This window comes from Contarinia nasturtii, unplaced genomic scaffold (assembly GCF_009176525.2).
Source record: "Contarinia nasturtii isolate CC-2019 unplaced genomic scaffold, AAFC_CNas_1.1 Cnas_scaffold_2108, whole genome shotgun sequence".
Classification (NCBI taxonomy): Eukaryota; Metazoa; Arthropoda; class Insecta; order Diptera; family Cecidomyiidae; genus Contarinia; species Contarinia nasturtii.
The window spans coordinates 71,638-84,280 of NW_022199438.1; the positions used below are offsets into that span (position 1 = coordinate 71,638).

General features: G+C 36.4%; 1 protein-coding gene across 2 annotated transcripts in view; it reads left to right on the forward strand.

Annotated features, from left to right (window-relative positions):
* Positions 1-6,014: 6,014 nt before the first annotated feature.
* Positions 6,015-12,643, forward strand: part of LOC116347780 (zwei Ig domain protein zig-8-like) — an 86,592-nt gene continuing 79,963 nt past the window's right edge. Inside the window, exon 1 of one of the 2 annotated variants that reach the window (XM_031778507.1) lies at positions 6,015-8,231. The gene's annotated coding sequence lies outside the window, so the exon portion shown is untranslated. The remainder of the gene's footprint in view (positions 8,232-12,643) is intronic. The other variant, XM_031778508.1, reaches the window with a different exon arrangement.

Below are 12,643 nucleotides of genomic sequence, written 5' to 3' on the forward strand. Positions count from 1 at the left end.
ATCCGAAGAATCTCATGAATCATAGGGACTTTGACAAAGTCACTTTGTCAATAATATAAAATGTGTTGATTGTTGAGTTAAATTTTATTCCATTATTGTTAAAAGTCGGTAAAAATGAAATCATTGCATAAACAAAAATAATTGAATTTTATTTTAATTTATATTTGCTAGCATATTTAATTTCTATAAAATCAACATACGTTTGTACGTCAAAAGAAAAAACACAAAAATGAGAATATTTAATGAATCTGTGGATCTTTACGAATCTGTGAATCTGTGCAAATCATTGGAATTATAGCAATTTAAATCAAAAATTGAATCGAATGTGAATCTTTGTAAAATTTTGTAATCATACTAATCTTACAAATCCGACACAAAAGGTGAATGGATTCGCGGGTGTCTCCCCCCTAGTTTTGCAGTTGAATGCTATGCGAACGATGATATACGGTTGGATTATCAGGCGAATATAGTGCAATTTACACGGTGAAACGGATGTACATTGTGTATAAATGTAGAATATTTATTATGAAAAAATGATGACAAGAGCGCTTGCTTGTAGCGTATTTTGTCGGTAATAATTCAATGAAAACGGTGCACATGTTCGCTATTACATGTTCATGTGAGAGAACATAGATACCAAGAGCAACACATACACATGCATTAGAAATGTACACATCGGCATTCGAAATACGAGAAAAAATAAAAATACCAACTCATACACGATGCCTGTGTATGTGTATATTGAAGCCCGGATTGCCTTCCGCAATTCACATACTTTATCATATGCCATTGATTCAGGATGTTTCACGATGCATTTCATTGCACGCATCACTTCACACAAACACACTCGCACTCCATAAATTATTTTGCGAAAAATAAACAATCCAACGAAGTAGTGCACGGTACAAGTGATGCAAGTTTTGCTTGAAAACTTTTCAATGAAAAGGGATTGATTTTACATTTATTTTGATGTAAAGAAAACTTACAGTTAGTTATAGGTATCCACATCTAACTTGCATATAAGTTATTACTTTTGATATTGATGATTGCTGTTTAGCTTGGGGGATGTGTAGATTATAGAACATAGATGATAACGGAAAATTTTTGGGGGGGTGATGGCAAAATTCCGTGGGGGGTCCCTGGAAAAATCCATGGGGGCCCCTGACGATGTCAACAATTTGTAGGAAATGAAGATCAAATCGTTTTTTTTTGCTCTTCACTTTTATGGCGAAAATCCCTAGCAAATCGGAAGAATTTTCCAACTTCAAATTGCCTTGCAAATCCGAAAAATGACAAGAAAATCGTTCTTTTTGCTCTTCACTTTTTGACGAAAATTCCTTGCAAATCGAAAGAATTTTCGCGGCCAAAAAAGTGAAGAGCAAAAAAAAGGTCCTCATTTCCAAAATTGTTGAGGGTTTCTAAAAATATTTTAGAGGGGGGTAATCCGAACCCTAAGAACCCTCGTTATCACCTATGTTATAGAAATACAGTGTATTCAAGTGTATTGAAGTGAAAGTAGGCCGGGCATTTATTGAATACCTGGAAAAAGTATTTTTAGGAAACATTCCGACATTCGATTGATTTTTTTCAGTGTTGGCACTCCGGTGAATACCAAGGATCCGAAAGACCAATTATACCCTCTTGTTGATGTGTTACCCCTACGACGTTGAAGATATTTCTTTCGTTAAGTTTTCAACTTCATAAAGTATGCCAACTAGCAACTGCTGATGAATGGTAAACATTAATGGCAGTTGAGCTGTTGGCTCAACCATGTCACATCTTTACCTCCTTTTTCAAAGAATTGAAGTTAAACGTCAATTTCGAGCTTAAATCAATAATTCATTGGTCGCGTCACTCGATGTGAAAATCCCTTGGGAAATAACTGTAGCGTAAGCATGCGCGCTCGTACTAGCGGTAACGCATGTAAAGTACGAGTGCGCACACCAAGAACGTCTAATTAAAAGGACAAGCTTAAGTCAGTCTTGTCATATCACTCGTAATTACCTGTCTTTCATTAATTACATAACACCTAAATTCGATACAAATTAATATCAAATGTAATAATTCCATTTGTTATTTAACCAAACTAATTTCATGTCAATGAAACTCCGAATGAAAGTATTTCAATGCTCATTCACACTTCAACTGAGTTTTCTATATAAATTCTATAGAATTTACTGTATCAGTTTAAGCTTTAGACAAAAATGGAATTGGGAAATGAGATGGAAAATGAGTAGCAGTCCCAATGGAAATAACAAAACTAATTCATTTTCAAAAATGAAAGGCGAATCAATCCCATTTTCGTTGAAAAGAAAGAAAAATCCGTGAGAAAATCGCGTATGACGGCAAATGCTTTAGAGAGGGTGTAATGAGTAGGAGAGAAGTACAAAAATATATAGGGATAAAATGAGAAAGAAAGATAGGGGAGAAAAACGAAATTTGAGGGGGAGGGCGAGCAAGTATGGTCACTTTGAAAGCAATTTCATTTTCCATTGCTCGGATTTGCTGAATCCAAAGAAAAATTACATTAATTTATTGAACATCATGTTTTGTTGTTTGCCGTTAAAATTTCCTCTATATTGCTCTTAATTACATGATCATTGCCCTCTTCAAAACAACTGATATGCATTTGAAATGTAAAATTTCGAGAACCGATGTAAATCGGCATTCATCAGCAAATCTGTTTGCATGCACTCACCTATATACCAAAATGCACCCTCACCTTCCTCCCATTCATCTCGTTTCGAATGGCGTTCGTAAAATTAAACTTAGTGCGTGTTACGTTTATTGCAAAAATTAGATTTCTATGTAAATTGGCAATTAAACCATAAACTACGATGACCGTGGCCGGCCGCATATCGTTGATTTAAATACATTTCCGAATGCTATAACTGAATTAATCGCAGCGTAAAAACAGAAAAGTCTATATAACAAGTTGATGCTATCAATAAAATGTTATATCAATATAACGGCAATGCATATATAAATATATTCGATTTGAATAGTTAAAATGTGTGAGCGAACCAATTAATTTGATGAACGATTGAAAAGCAAGCAAGCAACGGTAGCCAATTTTTTTTTCGTATCTGTTTTGCATCAATTCACTTGGGATGAACGGGCGACTGCATCGAGAACGAGCACGCTCGACAGCGAAAAGACCAATTCATTTTTCAATGGCATCAGTGCGAATGATTTTATTGCAATGCAACTTAACGATTGGCATCAACCGCGATGCTTGTGAAGCATTTGTCTTGGGGGACGCTCAATTTGACCGTTTTTTTTTCATATTCAAAGTTTGGTGAATTCAAAACATTCTTGTACGATTTTTCTAACGATTTTGTGGTAAATTTGTAGGATTTTTTGGATTTTATTTTTTTCCAAAATCAACAGTCATCCCCTATGTGTGCGCTTGATACGGCATCGGTAATGAAATCGAACTAAACATTGAGAGAATATTGATGCGAACAGCATATATAAAAGTCTCACTCAGCAAACGTTTTGTTGTAATCGCTTCTGTGTTTGTACGGTTGCAATCGAAAGAGGGAGAGTAAGTTTGCGATCGAGTGAGAGAGAGTGAGGCACAAAAAGAGAGTGGTACGTGCGTGTGGTTTGCAATGAACGAGAAGCGCCAATTGTGGACACCAATGGCTTGCTCTGGCAATATGCAATTAGATCACAGTTTAATTTTGTTATTATTTAAAATTTATACCCCGTTTCGAAAATGCCAATTATTTTTAATTAATTTTTAGCATTGAGAATGCTGCACATAATGATTATTGCCAACTCACTTTTCCACGTCGGATATAGTCTCGATATTGGCTTGTACATGCACCCTCAACACGTCCTGTGCACATATGCTTGTTTGAGTGATTTTTCTGGTGAAAAAAAAATACTTGGCGTGCATGCACCAATACTCAACATCAAATCGGAATTAGTTTGCATTCAATGAAATTCCAATTAAACCGACAAATCACCGAATGCTTTGCTGCAACGAACTGGCGTAACATTTCAATTCAATTCGAAACCACATTAACTGTAAATATCGAGCAAGTATTCGTAATTCTCAGAAAGTACATTTGCAGACAGCTAGATGGAAACCAGTGAATTCGTACTACAAATTGATGCTCATCAATTTTGGCATTCGAAATTCTCTTGAAATTCAAAACTTTTTGAAAAACTCCATTCCAAAAATTACACAAACATTACGTATTCGAAGTATAACAATTTGACACCTTTAAAAGCGGGTAGACAAGCGGTGGAGGGGCTAACAATAAATTTTGAATCAAATCGAAATGGAAACATTCGATTCTGTAAGCATAAATGAACATATATAACGCAAATTAGTGGGCTATATCCTATATAGAACCGAAGAAAGTACGCAAAAAAAAGGATGCGTGAAACCATCAACACAATATGTTCTCGACGTGCATCATAGTGTACATGAATTACTTTCAAACAACCACCTCCAGTGTCATGACATCTTAAAATGCTTTGCAGTGGTGTACAGCCAGACAACTAAGCTATTTTCACCATGTAAAAACTAATTTGAACCAAATTCCTCCATATAAACATCATCATTCGATTTTATTTGTCTGGTAAATCAACTGTTTTGTGTTCAAAAATGAAAACATATTTTAAAAATCAGTATATAGTACGATCGAAAGGGGCATTATAGGCGAGCATCTCTACGAAGCACAAACAATATTGCCATGTTCCATTCATTTCTCTTCCTTCCGTAAAATAACTGCGATAGATAACAGAGCCGGCCTTTGTGTGAGTATTGTATTGAATATGTTTGCTTGTGGGCATTTTTGAAAATAAATGTAATGCTCATCCAGTGATTCATGTTTTTCGGCATCGAAACTAGTATTTGCTTGTTACCCATTTAAGCCAAACGACCGAATACAATTCTAAAATATTTTTCATCGTTCAATTTGTTGTTGTGCACGAAATGTTACAAGCCAAACAAGCAAACAAAAACCCAAACATAAGTTGATGTGAATATCCCGAGAAAATTGCAGCGAATGGGAGATGAAAACGAGAAAAAATAACTAAAATGGAAGAGAATGCTGAGTATACATACCATTGACACAACAATAGCGAACTGTGTGAACGTGCTCAAGAAACTGCTTGCGTTGAAGCATGTCGTGCATCAAATAAGAGCGAAATTATAAACGGCAAGAGAAATATCGTCTTCATTAGGATTGGACGGGATGCATTGCACACAATTTGCCATCGTATTTCTTGCAATACAATTTAATTCTTCTTTACTGGACGATGCCGAATCGAGGCGAAGATGAGGGAAAGTCAAAACGGTTATGTTAACATGAAGCAAGGCTTTAATTAGGAAAGAAATTGAGTTTGGGACCAGAGTTTTTTTCTGGCGTTTTTTAAGGAGTGATGACTTTTTTCAAATAAATCCATAGTCTTTAAATTTTCCACACGAAATCACCACGTATGTACTCAAACTGTTTGGCAACACTGAAAATTTCCATTTTTACTTTCTCAAGCTTTTTCAACTTAAGTTGGAACATTTTCATGGAATTCTATGAAACAAGAAAAAAAAACGAACTCCGTTCAGAGCTCATTAAATCCAAAAAAAGACCTTTCGTGGAAAATATTCTCTGGAGTATCGAAACGCAGTAAAAAGTTGTGAAAGGTTCGGGTTTTCATATGATTCTCCATCTCCAAATTCAGCACCTCTCATTGAAATTCACCACGCTCCACCTTCCCCTCCACACATCTTGTGTCTCCTGCTCGAAAATCGTGCGGTAACATTGTCGCAAGCGTTTATTTCAATCCGGCCGTTTTGTTGTGTGCGCAAACTCATCATCCCATTCACATCGTGTTGTGATGCGTTTCGCACCGCAAACTCTTATTGGAAAATGAAATGGACCACATCGTTGAGCTCATATGATTCCAACGGATTGGAATTTCGCGTTGCAAAATCGTTGAAATTCTCAATTCACAAAGTATAAAACTGAATGTATGATTCAGTTGAGTGTATGGTCGCATCCGCGAAGCTCTGCAAACACTAAAACCTCCTGCATTCTGTGTATTTTTCTCGAATTTCCAAAGGAAAAAAAGTTGAATATATAAAAAAAATAATCTTGAAATAAAAAACAAATCCATAAAAAAAGTTGTAATTTAATCGAAAATGTCGTAAATTTATTGGTATATCGATAAACGACTTGATGTGAAATTAAATGGTACATCCGTATTTACAATGTTTAAGCATGGTATTTGGTGATACATACAGATAGTGAACAAACAGATATTGAAACGAAAAAGTTTTCCGTACACATTTACGAAGAAAGTTTTTTTCTTCATCATCTTTTCTCTCTCTTTCGTCTGTTTTGAAGTTGACATGGCGTTCGCACTTATGCGCGCTCAGTGCAATCAATTGGAAAATATTGAACAAAAGTAGAATGAAAAGCAAATAAATTCGATGCACATTAAAAATGCGAATTTTTATTACCTTTATATACGAGCAACTTTGTTTCGACGCCCAACGTTTAATTAGACGAAACGAGATTTTTGTGTGAAAACAGCGAATTTTTCGAAGAGAAAAAAAACTTTGCGATAAAAGAGTTTCAAAGACCATTTCGAAAGAGTTTCAAAAAAAAAAAAACTGTTGGAAATTCTCGTTTCGAGTCATTTCAAAGGACGATTGTTACCATCATAGTTTGGTGAAAAGAGCGGACGAAATTTTTGAAAGAGAACCTCTATCAAAGCAGGTGAATTACCAAAGAAAACCGTGCAAAAAAACCGTGAATTTTTGTTTAATTTAAATTTTGTTGATTTTTCAAGAGCAGTGTGCATACAAATCGGTGTGTTTAGCAAGATATATGCAAGCGCTTAGTTAGTTATTATCCGAGTGAATGTGTGTGTATGTGAATTGACTTGAATTACAAAGCGAGTGTGCAAACTGTAAGCTCAATTGTGAATACTCGCATTGAACAATAGCCGTGCATTGCAAGAAAGCGTTTGCAGAAGAAAATATATGATTACAAAACCTATTTCCTTGATGGTTGAATCGCGCCATTGCAAAGCGCTTCTCTCACACTTTCATCATTCATTCGCCTCATTCCTTCGTCGGAAAATGTAAATACTCACACACACATTTCAACAACAAAACCCCCTTGTGAAACAAGCTCCTTTGTTTTTCGGTTTGTGAAAAGCGGCAACGCGCAACGGCGATAACAAAAGCCATAACATAGATTCATCGACGGTTCTCTTTCACATTTAGTTTTCAATTGAAAAGTGATTCAACGTAAAAAGCGACGTGAAAAAAAATAAAACAATTTTGTTTTGTGAATAGAGCAAATGAATAGCGAAACGAGTGAAGAAAAACAGGGAATTGTGTTTAACCCGTTATCATCCATGGAATACAATGAGAACAAGACATACGGTTTTTTTACCTTTATGAAAATATCGAATAAATGAAACACGAACAATTTTTGCCAAACAATTTTAAGCTCGTTTAATGCAATTGAAAATTAATGTTTCTCATTTAATTATATGTTGATGAAAAATCGCCACCTCTGATGTTATAACTTTGGAAACGAGAGTGGGAAAAAATATCGTTCAGAACAGCCAGAGCTCGTTAACAGGTAAATTGATTCGCAAAAACTTCTGCCGCTTGGTTTTTTTTGCGAGAGAAATGAGATTAAATTGCATGGCATCAAATGGAAAACTTTTCTGAAACGTAAAATTAACGTAAAAACCGAGCTCGAATAGAAAGCAAAACAAGGAGAAAGACGTGGCAGAACGAACAAGCAAGGTGCCGTCGAATCGACGAAGCCAAGAAAACAGATAGTGATTGATGCTACAATAGCTTGTTCGACACTCATCGTACAACTAATACCCATCAATATTTCATTGAGCCAAGGTATAGGCGAAAAATTTTTGATTCCCAAACACAAACACGTGCTCTTTCACTCATCGATTTGCATCACATTAATAATTCAACAACGGTGGAAACGGCAATATACCACACCGTCTATTTATATTGTTTGTGGACTTTCTCAATTTCGGAACATGTGTCAAAGATCATACTAAATTTGCTGTTGCCGCTGCTGCTACCGTACGAGAGGCAGCGTACAACCGAACCGAACGATTTAATTAAGAAACTGACAAATTGTGTGACAGCCAAGAGATGAAACAAATGGATTTACCGAATTGCATGTATTAAACAACATACAGAGGAGAAAATTGAAAATTTTACAAAGGTAAGATTATGTTACCGAATAGATGTAGATGGTATACAAACGGTTTGTTAGTTGAGAGACTGGCATGGGAACGAGAGACTTGAAAATGAGATGGAGCATATACCCATCTATGGATGGGTCAATATTTTGAGGGTTCCGATTACCCCCTCCAAAGGTTGGAAAATTCGGTCATTTTTACCAAAAATGTTCCCCCTTCGTAATCAAAATCCTTACATTTTGAATGAATTACAGTTGTTTGAATCGATTTTTTCCGGGACTCTCTCCGGATTTTTGATATTACCCCCTTTGAAAATCTCTGGCGTACCCACCTATGACAGGGAGATTACATACATTTGCTGATTTATTTGGCTACTTATTTATTGGATATGTCGGTTGTGTCTTCAACACATTTCAATGATTTGTGTGTGGAACTTTTAATTGGCCATAGTCGTCATTTGAGAAAGCTTTGGTGATTTCTCTAATATTGACCAATTCACAATCGATCTATACACATGGTGTCTTTTCATTAAAATCCAAACGATATATTCATTTGCTTATCGAATTGGTCAGTTATTAACACTCTTCATCAAAACAAACCAAACGAAATTTGTGTAATCCGATCGAAATCGGACAATACCTTTGGACAATAACATGCAATTTCGCCTTATATAATAATAACCCTTTCAACGATTTCCATCCATTGTTGATTGAGTGTACATCTCAAAATCCTTGTAACATTAGTTGAATCGATTATTTTGTGCTATCGGATATACAATATCTCCATGTCATGCAACTGTCTAACTCTTTCTTTCCTTGTACACCTTCTTTCTCTGTTGATGTTTCTTTCCTTCGACCCATTCCATTTATTCATTTCTCTCTCACTCTCTCTACCTCTTTCTGTCACTCTCTCTGCCCACCCAAAATCCACTTCAACAAACAGAATATATCCACATCGCAAAACTTCTACATCTGTTGTAATTCCCACTCACATTCATTCACGGTCTATTTGCTTTTTCGATTTGCGAACGTTCGTTGTGGTACTTTTTCTTTAAATTCGCCTGGTCATTCCATCACCAACTTTTCGAGCACCTTGAGATTATTCAACACTCAATCAAAATACAAACAACAAACGAACACATCTCATTCATTTATTTCTGGTCACAAATACGATGTGCTTTTTGGTTGACATTGATTGTGTTTTGATTTGAATCAGAAAAAAAAAAAACAGAATTCATGTCAGAGGAAGAAGATTCTTTGTTTATTCGGTGTATCTTTTTGTGATATGAAATTCAATGAGTTTTTGATGTGACAAAAGATGTCTGCTTTTTCACTTTGAGATGGTTTCGGGTGAGTGCATTTTTCGGACTAGAAACTTTCACAAAACTACCAGAAACCCCAACGTATTTACATGCATTTGACTAGCGTCAATACAAGGTTTGATAGTAAGAGGATAAACCATCATCTGTACACACATCAAAGTTATTTTCAAAGCAAATATAGAATGGCAAGAAGACATAAATCAGAGTGTGGTGATGATTGCGTCGACGATGCATGAATCGCAAATGTTTATTTAATGGTCATCAAAGGGATGTTAAGGCAATGCCGTCGCCTACGTCTGATGCCCGATGAAATTGTTTGAATGCCGTTGACATGCTTCATTTCCGCATCAACGTTGACAGTTGGTTTGTCAACTTTGCGACCGAATTCTTTTAAAGATCGAGTGTTTTTTGCGCTTATCTCTATTTCCTTTCACTTTCTTACTCTTCTTGCTTTTCACTCTAGATCTCTCTCTCTCTCTCTCTCTCTCTCTCTCTCTCTCTCGCAAAATCTCTCCTCTGTCGAAATCACTCACTCCCTTTCTCTCTCTTTCTGTTACTCTCTTTTCGCTCTCTAAAGTTCGTCTTTCCACTCTTTAATTTGCGCTTGAATAGCGTTCGACGTATTTTTTTTTCGTACCCAAAAGTGAAAATTCATGTGAGAAAATACATCGAGCGAAACGTTATGAGCTGCGAGAGAGCAACAAAATGACCGACGGATAAAGTTCCGTAATGTAAGAAACCGCACGCACATACTCAAAATTCGTTGGTGTTTTTTTAGGCCATATAATCAAGGAAATCCAATGCCAAGGGTCGAAATAGGCACTTTGATTTATTATTGACCTGTTTTGTTTTCATTTACTCGAGAATGTTCGTCGCTTTCAATGAAGTGCACGGCAATCAAGTGTAAGATACATACATATGATTCGCATAGCTTTAAAAATAAATCGATATACCGCAAAAGCGAATCACTTTCAAATAACTTTCGAATGGTTTCATCCGCAAATTGAACCGCATTCAAATTCGAATAAAATATGCCATTTAACTCGACCACCGACGTCGATTAGACGCCATCCACCATACTGCTGCAGTGGATGCTGTTCACAAATTTTCATCTAATTCGATACGGAAATTCGACTGCAAACGTTCCGACGACAACAACAACACATTATGCTTAGAGTAAACTTGGCCTTTTGCTATCGATTTTATGGACCGTTTTGAACTGAATCCAAATGAAAAGTTTGAACACAGTAAATTGATGAGTTGGAGTGTGAAATGACATTTTTGATGATTAAATAGAGTCGACATTTCGGAAGGATGGTAATTGTGAACAGTCTGAAGGGAATTTAGTTTTATAACCACAATTACAGCAGTCATCGAGCTGTTTTGACTCATTTTATAGTCAAATGTTGCTGCTTTTCTTTTTCGATCATTTATCTCCACTGTTCCGCCGAACTACGCCGACTATCCAAAGAAAATCGGCGTAAAATCTCTTTTTCGAACTTTTTTTTAGTTTTAATATTTTCGCATCCAATTTTCGATTGTCTGTTTTTGATTGACATTTTCTAGACTTTTCCGGAAATCTCGGAATCGTTTTTAGTTCTTGCCTATTTCTTTTTTTTGTTCAATTTCTTTTTTCACCGCCGAACGACGTCATTGACCTTTGTTCTTATACCGACCGACGCTTTTGCGACAACAATAAATCTGTGGTGCCAATCGTCTATTCACCAAATACCATTCCATGTAAATATCTCGTTCCACTATTTTCATGTCAAAATCCAAATAATTCCCGTAATTCTTGTATTTTCCTTCCAATTACTCAAAACATGACTCTTCACACATGCTCCGGAATAAAGACGACGAAGAAAAGAATCCGAGAAATTCCGGGAAGTCATCGATAAATTCTCTACGGGTGCTGACAAATCGGTTTGGTTGTACCTTTTTTTTGTTGCTTCATCTCTATCTTGCTCCTGTAAATCGTAAATCAAAACCAAATCACAGATGAGTCCTTTTTGGCCAAATGCCGATGGCTTTGCGCAGCGCAATTTCTAAGAATGAAACGAAAAACTTTCAATTGGAAAATATGAGGCATTTGCATGTGGTTTTCATAGATATGTATGAATCGTGGGTTTCACATCTCTTAGTGGATGTGTGTGTATGCAGGACCACATAGATAAATATATGGTCTTTCAGTGCGGATATAAAAAAACGACGAGGAAAAGGCATAGAAAAAGGAAGACATATATTCATGTATTTAATCAGATTGAGTTCGTGCCGGAGCGCCAAAGACTCGGATTGGTATACGAGAGGTTTCAGCTCGGCACACACACACACCGCTATCTATGACGCTTGTAACCTATTTTCCACCACATTCCCTTTGGCCTCTTTGTGCCTTTGGTTGCGAAAAGCCAATGCGTTGTGTTGCAGCGAACGATAGCCAAGGAACATATTTTATGCAGACAAAGAACGAAAGATATACGATCGCGTGAGAAGGAGGGGGTGGCAAGAGCAAGGGAGCACTATCATATTCCAGTGCCTTCGCATAATACGCGCGCACACATATTCGACCGGTCGAGTGATAAAAACTGATATTTCGATGCTGTGATGCGAATGAGAATTGTTTAAATATTCAAAACACACTCACGTACATGAACACACACACACACATGCTGAGTGAAAGGGAAAGAGAAAAACTTAATTTCATTCCGTAGCCAAAGCAGCAGGTTTCTATCTGCAGTATATATGCGAATTTATCGTGTATTTTATACGAGTTGAAAAGCGAAGCGAAAAAAGAGCAGAGCGACCAGTCACAATGGGAACCAAAAAAAAGAACCATGTACTGATATCTTATGCATAATTCTGACTACGTGGTCGTCACACTAATCATTTTGTACCCGGTAAAAACGAAACGTTTGTTTCGGTCCCTGCACTGCCGCTTTCATCGTGGTTGTAGTCATTGTTGTTACAACTGCTGCCTTTGGTGTTTGATATTTTTAGGCACATATACATTCAAGAATAACAAAAAGTCTGAAAAACACACCAAAAAAAATCTGAATCCGGGTTTTGCCTTAAACGAAATAACAAATTGATTCCATTGCCAATGTAAACAAGGCGGCT